Genomic DNA, 18,799 nt, shown 5'->3' with positions numbered 1-18,799 from the left:
CAATAAATTCCAAGTATAGTATGCATGCTGAGTGAATTACCATGCTGAATGATTTGTGTTATTAGATGCTGAGTAGATAAATATACATGCTGAGTATTTACTTCAAGCTGAGCTTCTGCGCATAAGATTTATTCCTTTGACTAACACTGACTACTCAGAATTTTAAACGCTTGAAATTCTTAACACTGAGTAAAGAGCCGTTGCAAGCTTTAATGCAAAGCATGCGAATTAAATAGCCACCTAGGATGACGTATAGGCTATAATTAGAAAACACACGCGCCGTATGTGTCATAAATGCCAGAATCTTTGTCGATTGAGAATCTCGAGGCAAAACGGATTACTCAACGCCTTGGATTAACTCAACATCTCTATAAATAGTGGATGAATTCGCACGTCTATTTCTTTACGCTTAGAAATCTTCGGCATTCATACTCTCTCTCTCTCTCTCTCTCAAAGTTCCCAAACCTCCCAAAAACTTATCTGAGAAAATGACTAAAATTTCTCTGAACATCTCCGGTGCTGGTCTCTCCCATAACCGCTCCGATGACAATCCCACTTCTCCTACTCAGCGTAATCTCGCTGGAGCTACTACGCCGAGCAAGAAAGCTCAAGCTGTCCAAGCCACCTCTTCCAAAGGGAAACAACAGCAAAAGGACAAGGGTAAGAAAGTAGTACAACGCACCTACACTCAAGTCTTCGAGAGTGTGAGGGGGTGGAAGATTGACCACTCGCGGTGGTTCTCACAAGGATTCGTGGATGCCGAGCAGCCTTTCTGTGAGTGGATTACATGGGTCAGCATCAAAAGATGGCCCATTACATATTGACAAATTTCCTCTATCCTAAAATCAACTGCACCAACTCAGCAACCAACTTCGAGCAGTGTTTCATATGGCACATGCTGACCTACACGCTGATAAATATGCATGTCTTCATAATCGGTGGGTTTTTATGAAGTACATGAACCCTTAGGCTGGGCTCCTTCATCACTCGAATCCTCCAGGATCACAAAGTGGACACGGTTTCGGAAATTCAAGTTCGGGGAACCGAAATTACAGCTGCTGTCCTATTTGGTTTGGCATATGACCTACCAATTGTAGCGAAGGAAGGAAAAGGAGAAGCTGTCCAGAATGCTGAGGGGGAAAACGCTGAGGGGGTAGTGACTAGAAAGGGCAGAACACAAAGAAAGAGGAAAGCTGTGCAAATCACTTCTAAAGGAGCTGCCTCTACCCCAAAGAGGATCAAAGTTGTATGTAAAGGAACAAAGCCGCAAACTCAGCAAAGTCCGGGTGGATCTAGGTCAGCTGAGAAAAGACCTAGGCAAGTTGAGCCTAAGATAGAAGAAAGAGAGGTTGCTAACCAACCATTAAGGAAGAGGAAGAAGCTCAACTTTGAGTTAAGACCTATTGAGGCCATGCCTGTTGGGGTTTAGTGTCCTATAGACAATTGTTGCAGGATACAAACTTATTGTAAATGAATTGTTCTTTATATCATTTGTTTTAATAAGATATATATGTTTCATAACTATATAAAGGCAAACCCTTTTACAGCACTAAATAAAGTCTAATAAAAGGAAATCCGTAAGTTTGTTTAAAGTGATTATAAAGTGTTCATACAAGCATGAAGTGAGACAAGAATTTATAATAAACTAATAAACTTAAAACCACCCCAAGTCAAGTGAGATGTTTAGGATTGACATATCACTGTTGAGACTTGTATGTAACAATGTCTTCTGTCCGACAGAAAGCTGATCTCACAAGCTTCACATATATAGATATCTGGACAGTTACATAGATCCGATGAAACGTCGTTCATTAGGATTGGGGATCTGATTTGAGATAACAGGATGGGTAGATTCGTCCTTGTCACCTGTTCATCTCATTGGTATTAATAGGTATAAATAATCCTCAGACTCAAAGGAATGTTAATTGGTCATCCTGAATTACTGAATGTGAGACTTTGATCGCGTGGTCCCACGATCCTTAACAGAGATGACTCTGGGGTGTGAACTGCAAAGGTTGGGTGTCACAGGAGGTAATATCAGGGTAGTTATACATTGGATTGAGCATTTATCACTCCCGACGAATGGGAGATACGTCCAAGGATCGCTTGTGGAAGACTCGACTCTAAATCCTTGCAAGGTGATAGCTTAAGAGTAGAAATACAGATTTCACTTAACCTATCTATTTGAGTTGACTCGGCCTGTACAAGTAAAACGAACGTCTCGCTATATATGACTTGACATCATCCATAGTCATAAGATTCAGTTCAAGGATGTAGTTGATAAAGGATCGAATTATACTGTAACTAATACGGAAGGGTTAACGGCAGAATCAACCTGTCTTCTTAACGGACTCTGGGGGAATGATTACGGACATGCCGATAACATGCTCTGTTCATCATTCCGTTATGCAAGGATTAAATATAATTCTTGGAGAAATTAATTTAATAGTTGCATACGGCCAGAAGTAGTAAGGACCTAATGGATCACACATAAGACTTGGAAACAAAAGAGAGATGGATCTGATTAATAGATGGAAGCCCAGTTGAGCTCAGTAAGGCCCATGGATAAAGGGGGGTCGAAATTATATGTATTAAAGGAAGGGAATTAATTTATTCCACTCTTCCTAATTGGATTAGGATTGTGAAATTAAATTAATTAAGAGATAATCAAGTTAGGAGTTATTAATTGGATTAATGTCCTCCTATTATTATCTAACTAGGTTACTTATTATTATCCTAATTATATTAGATATATAGTAAGATAATAATTAGAAATCCTATTCCGAATTGGATTGCTATTAAGTAACCTAATCCTATCTAACTAGGGTTTAAAGACAAGATAACATATATACCCCTTACCTAGTGAATTTCGATACACACACGAGCCCCACCCCTTGTGATTTTCGAAATCTACTAGCTAGAGAGAGAAAGTGAATTCCATCCCCAAGTTCGTGGACAAGAATTCATACGGCTTCCGTCAATCGATTAATCTCTTCCATCTCTTTTCTCTTTGATCTTGTGTTGATTTGTTAGAGGCAATCTATTTTGGTTGCATCTCATAAGGGTTGATTCTAACTTAATCTCACCGTGTTCACGAAAGAAGAAAAACAATCAAAAGGGAGAAATTCGTTTTTCTTCGCCTACATCAGGTCAGTTCACTATTTCGAGGATTCCCGGAGATTGAACCGTCGGATCGTCGCGATTTTTGGACAGTAGCCTCTAGACACATTCTTCCACGTTTCCACCGAAGGGATCGTCGTTCGGAGGTCTGGAAGGTCTATTTCGAACAGGGGCAGATTGGTAAACAGTTTACATCTCCTTTGAAGTTGTGGGCACTTCGTTTGCAACGGTAGATTGATCATCGAAAGGTATATCTTCTTATCCCTCTTTATATGAAATAACGATTAACGGATCCTATGGTTAAAAGGAAGTAGGCTAAAATTTTTATATTTCCGCTGCTATACCTTAGCCCTATTTCCAACAGTGGTATCAGAGCCATCGTTAAATCCGTTATTTCATATATGAAAATATAGAAGTTTTCAATAGGATTGAATAAATATTTATGGTTAGGATTAATTGACAAATAGTATTGATTGATTAATTCTAAAGATAAATAAAGTTTTGATTAATTGTTAATTAAAACTGATTATGCTTATGTTCCTAATTATTTCGGTTGATAATCATTATAACAAAATCTATTAGTTTTATGGTTAGATTAATAAAATTAGTTTTATTGATTCTAAAGATAAAACAGAAATCTATTGTAGTTTTTCCTATTTCTGAAAATCGCTTTTCAACCGTTTTGAAAATCTGATATATATGTGTTTAAAATTAGTTTTGAATATAAAATATATATACATGTTTCAGAAATTAATAGTTTTCTGTTTTGATTATCGAATGAAAATTCGTTTAAAAGTTTGTTTTTACCAAGTTGTAAATCAAAGCGTTAAATGAATTGAAATCAAAATAATTGGGACATGCATAATCAACGTTTTGTATGGTTATATTAATCTAAGAATTAATATAAAGATATAAAACGATTAGAAGTAAAATTGGATGAAAGTTAATTTGATAAGTTAATGTGATTAACCTAAATATTACATAAGACAGTTATGTAATCAACCAATTAAATTTATTTAATTGAGTCTTTGCATGTTTGGAGTTATGGACATATTTGGACCCTCTTTTAGTCTTTTGGTATTTTTGAAATAGGGCCTGCGCGTCCTGCCTTTCTACTATTTATTGTAATTTCTCCTCTCATCTGATTCCCTTCAATTCAATTGAAGTTTTCTTTTAGTAGTATAGAAATTAATATGTAATTTCAAGGCGCCATGGAGAAGGCGGAGGACCTAAAGAGAAATATGTAATAGTTAGTATTTCCTTAGGTTTGCCCTTTTTATTCCGTCTCTGGCTCGACGGAATAATTTAGATGATATGTCCATAACGCCAATGTATGTGTGAATGTATGTCTGATGTATGCTAAAGCAAATCAAGACTAAGTTAGATTATGAGACTTAAATAAAAATCCCTCATTAAAAAGTTAAGTAAATAAATAAGTTATTAAAATCGGTTGCCCCTCCCTAATATTATAATTCAGCCGGCAGTACTGGGGGCCTTTGGGTTGTTGGCAAAAGTCAAGGTCGGGGTCTTATGGTAACACCTGGATTATCGAAAATAGTTCTTTCATGAATATGGGGTAATACTTAAATTAGAGTATGACAATTGGTCGGCAAAAGTCATGTTGTTCATACACTAATGGGCAAAATGGTAGGGATTAATATGAATGACATATTAGTTACTAATGTGGTTAGTAACCCAATAACCTAGGAGTCACATTCGAGATGTGATTGATTGAATGAATCTACCTAACGAATGAGACTAGTTTGTTGGCTAAAGTTAAGGCGAAATCTCAGGAGTTAGGATCCTAGCTCACTAAAGGATTTGTGAAATTCTTCGAATTAATATGGAGGGTTATTAATTTGGCAAAATAGTGGGAGCAATCTGAAATAAATTAAAAGGCCTATAATTTTAGATTGTTATACTTTAGAACAAATGAATAACATACGTTTACTCTTTCTCACACTCAGTTTAATGAAACACTCTTAAAATCATGACTAACACCAATCTGCAAAATACATTTACCGATAACAAGTTGAATAGTTCAAATTTCACCGACTGGTATCGCAACCTCAAAATTGTTTTGAAGTTCGATAAAAATAGAGTATGTATTTGATACATCGATACCCCCTATCCCTGAGGATGATGCTCCCATCGAGGGAATCGATGCTTACAAGAAGCACAAGACTGATGACGATCATGTCGGATGCATCATACTTGCATCGATGACATCGGAATTACAAAGGCAACTATGCCTGTTCCATCATCATGCGCCTAAAGAAATTGTTTGGGAAACAAACCAGGTGCAAACGCTACGAGATATCCAAATGGTTATATTGTTGCAGGATGCAAGAGGGCACATCAATCATGACACATTGTGTCAAGATGATTGGCTATATTACCAAACTTTCTAGTATTGGATTCGTGATGGATAACGAAATAAGTGTAAACTTAATTCTTCAATCCCTCCCAAAGAGTTATTCATAGTTCATCATGAACTATCAGATGAATGACTTGCAAACCTCTCTTGAAGAGCTTGCAAATATGCTCAAGTCAGTTGAGCCCAATATTCAGAAAGACAAGGCAATACCGGCTATTGTCATAGAGGGATCATAGAAAAGGAAAGGGAATTTTTCCAATCCTAAACATCCCAAGAAAGGTAAGAAAGATGTGTCCAAGGGAAAGTAAGTTAAGAAGCCCAAAGGAGAGTGCCACTTCTGTGGTGAAGAAAGGCATTGGAAAGGAAACTGTTTGGTGTACCTAGCTACCCTCAAGAAGGGAAAAGGCCGGTACTCCAACATCTGGTATGTTCTATATTTCGATAAAGAACAAACATTGCGATTTTTATAGAGATAGGATTTTCTATTTTCCAGGAATATCACAAAATGGGATTTATATGTTAGATTTCTGTTTTCGCAATTGATACCAAAAGACATAAGCTAGATAATTCAACTTGCTTGTGGGATTGTCATATAAACAAGAGACGCATACTAAAAGCTACATTCAGATGGGCTTATAGATCCACTCGATTCTGAATCATTGGAAACATGCGAATCATGTTTAAAAGGTAAAATGACAAAGACACCCTTTAGCAATAAAGGTGAGCGTGTATCAGACACTCTAGGACTCATTCATTCGGATGTATGTGGTCCTATGTCAGTCCAAGCAAGAGGAGGATTCAGATACTTCATTAGCTTCATAGATGACCATACTCGCTATGGTTATATCTACTTGATGAGGCACAAATCAGAAGCCTTTGACAAGTTCAAATGCTTCAAGAATGAAGTAGAAAATCAATTAGGAAAGAAAATAAAGACGCTTCGATCCGATCGAGGTGGCGAATATCTTTCTGATAATTTTCTGAATTATCTAACTGAATGTGGGATATGCTCGCAATGGACACCTCCCTATACACCACAACACAATGGTGTATCCGAGAGGAGAAACCGTACCCTATTAGATATGGTGCGGTCCATGATGAGCATGGCCTTACTTCCAAAGATGTTCTGGGGCTATGCCTTAGAAACTGCCCTCTTCACCCTAAATCGAGTACCAACTAAATCCGCTAGTTCCACACCGTATGAATTGTTCGTTGGTAGGAAACCTGTGTTCTCATTTATGAGAGTATGGGGTTGTTCGGCATATGTCAAACGCATTGCGTCCGACAAATTAGATTCTAAATCTGATAAATGTTTCTTCATTGGATATCCCAAAGAGACCGTAGGGTATTACTTCTATCATCCAGATGATCAGAAAGTAATAGTATCCAGATACGCAACCTTATTAGAGAAAGAGTTTCTCCAAGAAACACAAAAGGGAAGCGTGATTGAACTCGACGAAGTTCAAGAGGAAGAGACGCCGGCTGAAACAACAGAAGCGGTTGAAGTACCCGAAGAAGTCCCATTAAATGAGACTCCAGTGGCACCTATTCGTAGATCACGAAGAGTTCGTGAACTCCCAGTTAGATATGGTTTTCTAGTGGGAGATGATGACGAGGTTCCCGTGTTAGACGACGAACCCAAAAACTACGAAGAAGCTCTTACTAGTCCAGATTCTAAAGCATGGCTTGAGGCCATGGATTCTGAAATGGATTCCATGTATACTAACCAAGTGTGGTCTTTGGTTGATCCACCCGAGGGGATAAAACCCATTGGGTGCAGGTGGATCTTCAAAAGGAAGACTGACATGGATGGAAAGGTTAGCACCTACAAAGCTAGGTTGGTAGCGAAAGGATATCGTAAAAAACAAGGCGTTGATTGTGACGAAACCTTCTCTCCCGTTGCTATGTCCAAATCAATCAGAATCATGCTTGCAATTGCCGCTCATTTTGATTATGAGATTTGGCAAATGGATGTGAAAACAGCTTTCCTAAACGGAAACCTGCTTGAGGATGTATACATGATGCAACCTGAAGGTTTCATATCAAAGGATGCAAATAAAGTTTGCAAACTTCAGAGATCCATTTATGGACTCAAGAAAGCATCTAGAAGCTGGAATAAGCGTTTTGACGAAACCATAAAACAATTTGGTTTCGAACAAAATTGCGAGGAAGCTTGCATTTACAAGAAAGCAAGTGGGAGCTCTATAGCATTTCTCATACTATATGTGGACGATATACTATTAATGGGAAATGACATTGCTCTATTACAATCGGTAAAAGTTTGGTTATCCGGTAACTTCTCAATGAAAGACCTTGGTGAAGCAGCCTATATACTTGGTATAAAGATCTATAGAGATAGATCGCGTAGACTGCTTGGTCTTTCACAGGCTACATACATTGAAAAGGTGCTAAATCGGTTTAGCATGCTTGAATCGAAATGAGGTAACTTACCCATGGTGCATGGAGTGAAGTTAAACAATCATCAATGTCCTAAAACTGATGATGACAAACGACGCATGGCTGTAGTCCCGTATGCCAGCGTGATCGGTTCGATTATGTATGCTATGCTATGCACTAGACCTGACGTAGCGTTCGCGTTATCAGTAACGAGTCGTTACCAGGGGAATCCAGGAGACGAGCATTGGATTGCCGTCAAGAACATTCTTAAGTACTTGAGAAGGACTAAAGATATGTTCCTAGTGTACGGAGAAGGAGATCTGAAAATTGAAGGATTTTCAGACGCTAGTCATCTCACAGATGAGAATGATTTTAAATCCCAATCAGGATACCTGTTTATCTTGAATGGGGGCGCGGTCAGTTGGAAGAGTTCCAAGCAGGGAAGCATGGCTTTCTCTACGACCGAGTCAGAGTACATCGCTGCTGCGGAAGCGGCAAAGGAAGCGGTTTGGATTAGAAAGTTCATTACAGAACTAGGAGTGGTGCCTGACATTGTGAATCCCATTACTCTGTACTATGATAACAATGGAGCCATTGCGCAAGCAAAGGAACCACGGTCTCATAATGCATCCAAACACTACCTAAAGCGATACCACATCATTAGAGAGATTGTGGCTAGAGGAGATGTGAGAATAGAAAGAGTACCTACCGAGGACAACGTTGCAGATCCGTTGACAAAGCCGTTAGCCCAGAAAGTACATGATCGTCATTTGACTTCTACTGGGATAAGTTTTAGAAACAATTGGCTTTAGTCCAAGTGGGAGTATGTTGGGGTTTAGTGTCCTATAGACAATTGTTGCAGGATACAAACTTATTGTAAATGAATTGTTCTTTATATCATTTGTTTTAATAAGATATATATGTTTAATAACTATATAAAGGCAAACCCTTTTACAGCACTAAATAAAGTCTAATAAAAGGAAATCCGTAAGTTTGTTTAAAGTGATTATAAAGTGTTCATACAAGCATGAAGTGAGACAAGACTTTATAATAAACTAATAAACTTAAAACCACCCCAAGTCAAGTGAGATGTTTAGGATTGACATATCACTGTTGAGACTTGTATGTAACAATGTCTTCTGTCCGACAGAAAGCTGATCTCACAAGCTTCACATATATAGATATCTGGACAGTTACATAGATCCGATGAAACGTCGTTCATTAGGATTGGGGATCCGATTTGAGATAACAGGATGGGTAGATTCGTCCTTGTCACCTGTTCATCTCATTGGTATTAATAGGTATAAATAATCCTCAGACTCAAAGGAATGTTAATTGGTCATCCTGAATTACTGAATGTGAGACTTTGATCGCGTGGTCCCACGATCCTTAACAGAGATGACTCTGGGGTGTGAACTGCAAAGGTTAGGTGTCACAGAAGGTAATGTCAGGGTAGTTATACATTGGATTGAGCATTTATCACTCCCGACGAATGGGAGATACGTCCAAGGATCGCTTGTGAAAGACTCGACTCTAAATCCTTGCAAGGTGATAGCTTAAGAGTAGAAATACAGATTTCACTTAACCTATCTATTTGAGTTGACTCGGCCTGTACAAGTAAAACGAACGTCTCGCTATATATGACTTGACATCATCCATAGTCATAAGATTCAGTTCAAGGATGTAGTTGATAAAGGATCGAATTATACTGTAACTAATACGGAAGGGTTAACGGCAGAATCAACCTGTCTTCTTAACGGACTCTGGGGGAATGATTACGGACATGCCGATAACATGCTCTGTTCATCATTCCGTTATGCAAGGATTAAATATAATTCTTGGAGAAATTAATTTAATAGTTGCATACGGCCAGAAGTAGTAAGGACCTAATGGATCACACATAAGACTTAGAAACAAAAGAGAGATGGATCTGATTAATAGATGGAAGCCCAGTTGAGTCCAGTAAGGCCCATGGATAAGGGGGGGTCGAAATTATATGTATTAAAGGAAGGGAATTAATTTATTCCACTCTTCCTAATTGGATTAGGATGTGAAATTAAATTAATTAAGAGATAATCAAGTTAGGAGTTATTAATTGGATTAATGTCCTCCTATTATTATCTAACTAGGTTACTTATTATTATCCTAATTATATTAGATATATAGTAAGATAATAATTAGAAATCCTATTCCGAATTGGATTGCTATTAAGTAACCTAATCCTATCTAACTAGGGTTTAGAGACAAGATAACATATATACCCCTTACCTAGTGAATTTCGATACACACACGAGCCCCACCCCTTGTGATTTTCGAAATCTACTAGCTAGAGAGAGAAAGTGAATTCCATCCCCAAGTTCGTGGACAAGAATTCATACGGCTTCCGTCAATCGATTAATCTCTTCCATCTCTTTTCTCTTTGATCTTGTGTTGATTTGTTAGAGGCAATCTATTTTGGTTGCATCTCATAAGGGTTGATTCTAACTTAATCTCTTTTCGTTTTTCTTCGCCTACATCAGGTCAGTTCACTATTTCGAGGATTCCCGGAGATTGAACTGTCGGATCGTCGCGAGTTTTGGATAGTAGCTTCTAGACACATGCTTCCACGTTTCCACCGAAGGGATCGTCGTTCGGAGGTCTGGAAGGTCTATTTCGAATAGGGAAAGATTGGTAAACAGTTTACATCCCCTTTGAAGTTGTGGGCACTTCGTTTGCAACGGTAGATTGATCATCGAAAGGTATATCTTCTTATCCCTCTTTATATGAAATAACGATTAACGGATCCTATGGTTAAAAGGAAGTAGGCTAAATTTTTTATATTTCCGCTGCTATACCTTAGCCCTATTTCCAACAATGCCAACAGATATCATCGTTCCTCCTAACTCACACTATGCACAGAGTCAAGGGATTGACGCTGAGCAATAGGTTGAGGAAGAACAAGACCAAGACCAATTGGGTGGTCAGTTTGATGAGAAAGAGTTGGATGACCAGTTAGAAGAAGAAGAACTGGATGATAAGTCTGAAGAAGAAGAAAGTGGTCAGGATGACACTGAGGAACCAGCAGATGATGAGCATCTTGAACCAATCAACACTGAGTTGGTTGATGAAGAAGAAACTGAGAACCAAGAAAATGCTCCTGCTGTTCAAAGGGATGCCTCACCCACTGACTCCATTAAGTCTATTCCGTGTGACCCTACTCCTCCGAAGCTTAGGAGACTGAGAAAGAAGAAAGCCTTCAAAACACCCGTCATTGACCTCATGGGTGACTCACCGCTGAGGGATGAGATTCCCGATCTTACAGATGTCCAACTTAAATACTTCTCAATCCCTCCTGAGTCTCAACAAGGGCAACTAGAAAATCAAGCCTCTGTTTCTCCAAAGGAACATGCCGACTTAAATGCCTCCGCCAACCAAAGTAATGCCGAGCAAGTGCTCGAAGATTCCGCTCCTCAAACTGTTGAGCAAGCTAAGGAATTTCTTGCTCAGGTGGACACTGAACTTCCTAACATTCCATCACCTAGTCAGCTTCAGCCTGACATTGAGCAAGCAACTCTTTCTGCTGATCCTCCACTTCCTCAACTAAATGAGCAGAATCAGATTCAGTTAGTTTCCACTGACAATACTAATTCCAGGCCAGCCGCTGACAATGCTGGGCCTTCCAATGACGAGCAGAACCAAACACTGCCCTTATTCGGTTCTACTCCACCTCCGACATCTGGGCCAACATAAGATGGATCCTTTAGCTACCTCATTGCCTCTGAGTCTGGTCGAAGAATTGTTGACTCAGCTCAAGCTCTCATCCAGGACCTCCATAAATCAAGTACCAATACCGCTGAATCTAACACTGTTGAGACAACTCCATTTTCGTCTGTCACTCAGCTTCTCACCGAGATCAAAGGTATGAAGGATCTTCTGAGTGTCATGACTACACTACAATCTCAACAGCCCAGGCAGGACTCTATTATAAAGCTGGCCAAACTTCAGCTGACCATGGTCAACCATATAAACTCACTACAAAGGGAGTTTCATCAACTGTCAGCTGCGAACTCAACATATGCCACTTCTGCCGAAGTACATAATCTCTTCAGCCAGCTTCACACTGAGCAAGAGAAAACCAATCACCAGCTTTCCACCTCCTTTCAATGCTCCATCGAGCAAATTAGCGAGGCTGTGCGTCTGCTGAACTTAAACAGACAAGAGATGGCAACTGACGAGCTTAAAACCAACGAGATTCTGAAGTATTCTCGAGCAACTTTCAGCAATGTGCACAAAATCAACGATCAGCGTGAGTATTATGACTCCTCTTTGCTAAAGATGTTTCATCAAGCCTTTGCCATGCTCACTGAAACCATGCACTAGATTGGCAAGTCTCAAGCCACTGTTTTGAGTATGCTGAGTGCTGCATCTATTGGAATTCCTCGATTCATTGTGGATGATGGTGTTCCTATCTTCGACGGAATGAATGAAAGCACAAAAAAGCTAAAGGCATTCTCTCAACGCCTAACTCAAGCTGCAATTGAAGCCACCTTCATTCCAAACCTGATGATGGCAAAACGGGGGAGAAAGAACAAGCCCCAAGAACTCAACAAGCCTCAGTTAGTCATCCGCAACACAAGGGCAAGGGCAAACAAAAGTAGCTTAACTTGTATTGACTAGGATAGCTAGCTTTTGTTTTTGAACCTTTATATCTGTGTTCTTTTTGTGAACCCTGTTATGTTGACTTTAAAATCAAAACAAATTATATGCATCTCTATCTCTTTCATACTGACTACTCTTGTGCGATGCTTACTTAAGTGATTGATATAATTTGTTAAAACGCATCTTCATTAAATCAACTGTGCTACACTATCTATATTAATTGATGATATGTCTGCTATGTTGATCATACATGTTGACCACTTCTTATATCTCCACTTAACTAAAACTTATTGAACAAAGCTTACTCAACGCTCTCTGATATTTAAACCTTCCGCGTAAAACTGAGTTAAATAGAATATGTTCCATGAGTTGACCTATCTCTGAAAACTGACCTTAGACTTACTCAATTAAACCTTGAAATGTTTAGAGTAAAACTAAGTCAGTAGCTCAACCCTTACGGGGGAGTTATTTGATAAAATAAGGTCAACTATCATGGGGGAGCTCAACACTGAGTTCTTCGACTGAATATTTTTGCCAACATCAAAATGGGGGAGTTTGTTGAAACACCTTTCCACATGATTTTGATTTGACAAAATTATTAATGCTAAAAATATTCTAACACATTAAATTTAAAATGCTTTGATTTATTACACTAATGTGTTTGTTCAATGTTGAGTTTAATTGTGTATAAGACATTGAGATTAAAAAGCCCAAATGCCCATAAAGTGGAAGTCAAGCCCAAGTCAACACATCAATACCATTCCGCCCAAGAGTTCAAAACGAAGCCGTATCAACTAAAACGACGACTCAGCAAAGAGAAGGATCGAGAAGCCTTCGTGGCAAAAGCTTCAAGAAGAAGTTGCTGAGTTGGACGACAAAGCAGTCTGGACAGCTGCAGGCAATGTTCAACTTCTAGACAAAGTATTTCTACTTTGGGAAAAATTCAGAAGGCGCAGAAAGCTGTCTCATGGACTTTTCCTTAAATGGCGAAACATTCTGCTGAAGACTGACGAAGATAGAAGATGCAAGAATCCTATTGGCCAACGACGCTGAGCACGCCCAGAGTGACAACGACAGGAAGCCGTTTCCCTCCAACGGTTATTTTGAAATTCGAAATGACCAGTTGCCTCAAGTGTCACTATATAAAGGCCATCCATTTGCTTTAATCTACACAGAACTTCAAGTTGTCGAAACGCTGACCAAATTCATACTCGAAGATTCTGTGAGAAAAGCAAAGCAAATACCTTACACCAATTTCCATATTATTGTGTAAAAGTCTAGAGTGATTTCCAATCATCTAAAGTGTCTTAGCAATCGTTGTTTAGGACAAACACTTTATCATTTCTAGAAGAATAGAAAGGAGAGGCTGAGTACTCGGTTATAGTACTCAGCGTAGATATAGGAGTGAGTAGAGGTATAGAGGAAGGTACTCTTGTTATACTCAACTTCTATTTGTAAAAGGTTTCGTGCTCTACCTTTAAAGAGCTCAGTAGAGAATTCAAAAAGCTCGGAATGAGTTCCAGGGACTGGACGTAGGCGGAGAGGCCGAACCAGGATAAGTCTGCTGAGTAATATCTTTCTAACCCTTAAACTCCTTTAATATATATTGCTTGCTGTGAAAACTGACTAAGTAAAGAACTCACGCTGAGTTAAGTTTACTAAGAAGCTGAGTTCAGGAATAGACCCTAAGTGCTATTTTCTAACTCAAGTAAAGAAGCAGACTTAGTCACAAGTTGACTAAGCTTGTGTCTTAAATCTACTTAGTGACGTTGTGTAATCCTTTTCATCGAAAAGAAGTCAGCCTTAACGGACAATTTTTTAAATAGTTCCTATCCCCCCCCTTGGAACTAACTTGTCACGTTATAAGGGACCAACAAGACAACCTACCCCTCCGAGACAATCACATTACGGAGCTATTCCCCAAAGCAGTGTATTGGCAGAGGATGTAGAAATAATAAGGAAGAGGACTGATCCATTTCGATTGCTCCCTGAGATCCATGATGCACCTAAGTTTACTATTAAAGATAGTTCATCGAAAGGGGTCGTCAGTTTAAAGGTACATGACATATTCTCCAACAAACGAGAATTGCAGGATGCACTAGGAAAATACGCAGTTAATAACAGGTTCGAATGGAAAGTGTACAAGTCTAACAGGTCCATGTTTGAAGTTAGATGTAGACATGACGATGCATGTAAATGGCGTGCTAGTGGTATTGAGATACCCAATTCAAGTATGTTTAGGCTCCGAAGAATGGATATAATGACCAAACACACATGTTCTAGAGATCAAATGTTACCACATCACAGGCAAGCGGGGATGTTAAGCCCAAAATATACCTAAAATATCATCAATAATTACATCAATATTGCTACGAATTTATGCTATTTATAACTATTTAGAAAGCTTTTACTCTCGAATATGTTTCTTTCTTGTAAGGTACATAAATATTTGGTAAAATCCAAATAGGAACGAAAAGAGCTCAAAAACAGAAGAAAAACCCTACAAAAGGAGTCGAAGACGACGAAAATTAATAACGCCAAGTCAAGGATGCGAACAAAAGCCGAAGAAGTGAAAAACGTTCCGTGCCGCGACCGTGCCCCCTAAATTCTCGGTCGCGACACGCATTCTTCAGCTTCTCCTTCCCTTCGTTCGAAGACCAATTGATGCTCCCCCATTCTCGGTAGAGAATTTAATATTCTCGGTACGAGTAGGAGTCTGTAGAAGCCTAGTTGCACACTTTCGTTTTCGACGAAACACGATCGTTCGGGTGGATAAAGACGTCCTTTCGCAATGGATACGATCCTTCACAACGGACACGACACTTCAATCAAGGATCTTCAACATCTATAAATAAAGAGTTGATGGAGAGTTGAAGAGATGTAGAAGAAAGAGATTAGTATAGAATTTATGCAGAAATTCCGAGTCAAGTGATTTAGAAGTTAGATTTCGATTCTGTAAAAAAGCAATATGTTGTACACACATTGTTTATTCAATAATAACAAGTTTAGTAGCGTTTAGACATTGTTCCAATTTAGTTTTCATTTTGGTAGTAGACCGACCCAGTCTCTATTACGAAGATTCAACGAGAAGATTGAGTAGAGGATCCGCCCCTGAGCCTGACAAACTCTAACGAAACCCAAGGAAATGATTGACAACCCGTTCACTTGCAAGCCGTCGAATGTTTCCATGCTCCATGTTCTCTGTAAACTTGTATCAATTTATATTTCATCTAATAAAGTCCGTTCTACTCGATAGATTTTTATGCAGCACTTTGGTAAAGGATCTGAAGTGGATGCTGGTGTTTTCATTAAAACGTATTTAATTCAAAATCTTTACAAGGAAACTTTGTTGAACACTTAGGCAAATTATTATCTCGAAAGAGTTTTAATTTGATTAAGGGAAATTATCCCGGATAGGGTTTTGTCATGTTCAAAGCCAAATAATTAGAGGTTCCGTCATTTATTTCATCTTTATAATTCATACAAAGTTTAAAGTTGTTTTCTTTGCTTAATGCAAACAAATACATTTATTTACTTTTCTAAAAAGTACTAAGCGTTCCTATCTTGCAAATTCATTCTTAAATTATAGTATTTTCTAACGTTTTCATACTCTAACCTAATTCTCATTCTAGCAATTTCAAAACCAAAACCGATAAAACGATTTTCCATATTATAAACCTTAAAAGTAAATTTAACCGATTCAAAATAAGTTTTGTTTAAAAAAAACGTTCCCTGTGGGATCGATGTCTTTTATTACTACAAGCGTATATCGTGCACTTGCGGAAATCGCTCAACAAGTTTTTGGCGCCGTTGCCGGGGAACGCCAAAATTTTTGACAAAATTTTAAATTTTTCGTGTTTTATTACGAATCTAGGTTTATTCATACTTATTTCAATTTTCTTTTATTTTATAATTTTCAATAACTAATATATTTATTCTTCAAATTCTGTTTTGTAGGTAGTTTCGGTTCGTGCAAGATTTCAAGTTCATGCGCAGTTCTCGAAGTTCAGGCATACCACCAAAACCACTAGACCCAGAAATTGAAAGGACACTTAAGAAGAACAAAAACAACACCAAAAACAAAAACAAAACCCCAGTAAAGACAAATACTGAATCTAGTAAAATGGCAGACCCACCAACACTTATGGATTACGCTAGGCCAGGTGTGGCCGGTGTAACCAATAGTATCGTTAGACCCAGAATCACCGCAAACCAATTTAAAATTAAGCCTGCGTTGCTTAATATGTTGCAAAATAATGTAACATTTTATGGGTTAACTAACGAAAATCCTAACACCCATTTAACAAATTTCCTTGAAATTTGTGACACTTTTAAAATCCAGATGTGACTGAAGAAGCAATCAAACTTCGCCTTTTTCCTTTCACTTTGAAGGATAGGGCTAAAGAATGGTTAACTTCTATGCCAGCCGCAACTTTTGCCACTTGGGAACAATTAGCCCAAGCGTTTTTATCAAAAAAATTTCCTTTAGCAAAAACCGCAAGAGTAATTAAAGAGTTAACATCTTTTTCTCAAAATGATAATGAAACTCTTTATGAGGCTTGAGAACGTTTTAAAGAACTTCAACGTTTATGCCCACACCACCAATTGCCCGCTGAACTTTTAATGCAAACATTTTATAATGGACTAAATCCTACAACTAGGGGTTCATTGGATGCTATGTCTGGAGGGTTATTCATGAAGAAAACATCTGCCCAAGCAAGAGAACTTTTGGAGGAAATGGCAATCAACAGCTGTATGTGGCCCGCGGAACGTGGACACGTACCAATAGTGAAACCATCATCCTCAGCAACTTCATCAGTTAAAGGTATAGTGAATCTTGATCCAGTAGCGATGTTGCAAGCCCAATTTTCTGCCTTATCGCACAAAATTGATAGGTTTATGGCACCGTGTGATCCTAATGGTAACCCAATCCAAACGGATGTGGACTACGAAGGTATGAGTGAAATTGAACAGGTAAATTTTGTCCAAGGGCAAAACCAAAATAATAACCCTTATTCCAATACATATAATCCTGGATGGAGAAATCATCCTAACTTTAACTGGAGAGATAATAATAATAATACTAATGCTAATCAAAACCGTACCACCAATTATCAAAATCAATCGAGAGATACGATTAGCACTTTATCTTCTAAAATCGACAAATTTATTGATGCTATGAGCGGAAAAATAAGTAATCACGACGATGGTTTTAAACGGATCGAGAATAAATTCGATCAGCTTATTAAAAACCAATCATCTAGCATCCATAATTTGGAGATTCAAATTGGACAACTCGCTAAATCAATTCCATCCCGCAAAGAGGGAAGTCTTCCAAGCCATACGGAAGAAAATCCGAAAGAGCATGTTAAGGCTATCACTCTTCGTTCAGGGAAAAATTACTTAGGCCCGGAAATGCCTGGAAATTCGACCTTACCTGGATCTGATTTACCAAAGCCCAAAGAATATACATTAAAACAAAAAGATACACCAATTGACTCTAGTACAAAAACTTTTGTACCCAAACCACCTTTTCCACACAAAGTCCGCAATAAGGACTATGACAAACAACTTTTAACATTTTTAGACAAACTTAAAAATTTGCATATCAATTTGACGTTTATGGATGCGATTACGCAAATTCCCAATTATGGTAAATTCCTCAAAGATTTAATTTCAAAGAAAATCAGTTGGGAAGGAATTTCATCCATTTCACTAACTGAAGATTGCAGTTCGATTGTGTCAAGCAATTTGCCCACTAAACTCAAAGATCCCGGATGTTTTACCATTCCGTGTAAATTGGGAGATATTGAATTTCCCAGTTGTCTCTGTGATTTAGGAGCAAGCATTAACTTGATGCCACTATCTATTTTTAATAAGTTAGGCTTAGAAGAAGATATCAAACGTACCAATATGGTTTTGCAATTAGCGGATCAAACCACTAAAAGACCATACGGTATAATTGAGGATGTTTTAGTTAAAGTTGACAAATTTATTTTTCCTACCGATTTCGTTATTTTAGATTTTGCTTATGACATAAATTGTCCGCTAATCTTTGGTAGACCGTTCATGAACACGGGACGTGCTCTAGTTGATGTGTCGGAAGGGAAAGTAGTTTTAAGAATAGGCGATGATAAGATTGAGTTTGATATGAATCAAGCGATGAAATATCCTATGGAGGATTTTGCTTGTATGAAACTTGATTTAATTGAAGAATGTGTAAATGACATTGTTCAAAAAGAAGAAATAATAGAACCTATAATGAGT

The 18,799-nt window shown here is 38.2% G+C and overlaps 1 non-coding gene across 1 annotated transcript; it reads right to left on the bottom strand.

The window, feature by feature from the left end:
* Positions 1-17,032: 17,032 nt before the first annotated feature.
* On the bottom strand, positions 17,033-17,139 carry LOC136228133 (small nucleolar RNA R71). The gene has a single exon (XR_010688466.1). It is a non-coding gene; the product is annotated as a small nucleolar RNA R71 (small nucleolar RNA).
* Between the last annotated feature and the right edge of the window lie 1,660 nt (positions 17,140-18,799).

The sequence above is a fragment of the Euphorbia lathyris genome, chromosome 4 (assembly GCF_963576675.1).
Source record: "Euphorbia lathyris chromosome 4, ddEupLath1.1, whole genome shotgun sequence".
In the NCBI taxonomy this organism is placed as follows: Eukaryota; Viridiplantae; Streptophyta; class Magnoliopsida; order Malpighiales; family Euphorbiaceae; genus Euphorbia; species Euphorbia lathyris.
Note: the sequence above shows the minus strand (reverse complement) of the source record. Positions and strands in the feature narration are given on the sequence as shown.